This window comes from Tetrao urogallus, assembly GCF_951394365.1.
Source record: "Tetrao urogallus genome assembly, chromosome: 4".
Taxonomy (NCBI): Eukaryota; Metazoa; Chordata; class Aves; order Galliformes; family Phasianidae; genus Tetrao; species Tetrao urogallus.
Genome location: NC_136817.1, coordinates 31795508 through 31797238, shown reverse-complemented (window position 1 = coordinate 31797238; position 1731 = coordinate 31795508).

The window sequence follows — 1731 nt, the reverse complement described above, 5'->3', positions numbered from 1 at the left end:
TGGTAGAGATACAGAAGTCACTCCAGGACCATTTGTTTTGAAAGGAGTGTGCTAATTTTCAGCTATTAAAGATGGTACTATCGTTTTTTTTTTGTTTTTTTTTTTTTTTTGGTGAAGCCTTAATTAAAACAAATGATGAAAGTTGGTGGCTTTGCGCTGAAGACAAACTGGATTTGTTTCATCTGTTCCCATTATCTTCAAACTAGTTTGCTCAAAGGAGGATTGGTCACTCTACAAGATGGAATGTCCAGCACAGTCCTTACCTTGAAAACAAGATTTATGTTCATTAGTGGGGAGCTGAAGAAAGCAAGAAGAGTGGTGAACGGAATGAACTGTCCTTGTGTATAAGTTGAGCTGCTCAGAGAAGACTACAAAAACTGGGGAAATGGCTATCTTATGATACTCCTGGTGTTCTAAGAACATGTCAAATCCATTTCACGTGTTACTTCATTCTCAAATGAGAATTCAGACTTGGCATCCACATGAGAGATAATCCATTCAAAATGTTTAAACATCCACTTAAATGGCAAATGCATTTTTCTGTTTTGTTGGTGGTGCTCTCTTCTGAACTGTAAGTGATGCCGCATGTCAGAGTGGCTGCTCTGTCACTCTCTATATGGCAACGTAGGGAGCCAGGTCTTGAATAGGTGTAAATTGTCATAACTTCCCTGAAATCAAGACAGCTGGAGTTGTTCACTGTATGCACTAAGACTGTTCGTCGGGGAAAACTGCAATATGGGGAAAGTGGAACCCTATCGGAGAGCTGAGTTAACTGTTGCATTGCCTCCTCGCAGTTGCTGACAACAGTTAACACTTTGGACAATAAAACTTTGTCTTCAAGAAAGAGAAAATAGTCGGTGTGGTTGAGCCTTTCTGCCCTTACCTAATTAAGAGTACTGAGGCAAGAAATTACTTCGAAAGAGGTAAAGGCAAATGGCCCTGGATGATTGTCACAGCAAATGATGTTCCCTTGGCTGCTCCTTCTGGTACCATTTCTTTATAGTGAATGGTTATGCTGCACACCTGTCCACAGTGTGAGTCTGAGTTGCAGTGCACTGAATTGTCATCATCTCAATCTGTTAGTAGGATATCTGGTATAAAGAATATGCTTAAATAATTAAAAACTAATTTTACATTGCAGGAGGCAGAGGTGTGTTACAGAAGCACCATAACACCACATTATCTTTTAAACACGAGATAATGAAGCTGATAGTTTGGGTGGGGTTGAGGGTAGCTTTATTTTATTATTCCCTAGTGATGAGAGTGAAGTGGGGTTAGGATAAAAACAGATCCTACAAACTAGAAAAAACCTTGTGATGTTTTTAAGCTTCAGAAATGGAGAATGCTCATCTCTGAATCCTCCAGATGTTGCAGAAGGGTGTTGATTACTTAGCCATTTATCCTTGAGCATCTCTTATTAAGATTTAGGGATATTTTCACATTTAATGAACATTATTGCTTGGGAATTTTACCTGTTTTTTCTTTCTCAGACAGTTGTAGCCAGAAACAGTGGATATTAAGCTGGTCACTTGAACAACGACATATATGGAACTGAATATCTGGAATCAACACAATTATTTGGGATTTAGTCTTACATGTGGAATATATTTGTGAAGGTATATATAGTTTTACAGTCAGTAGAGTTCATAGATCTCATTTTCTAGATTAGTAATAGTACGTTTTAAAGTAGCCTATTTCTTTAAATAAAAACTTAATATTTTTTGAAACTGG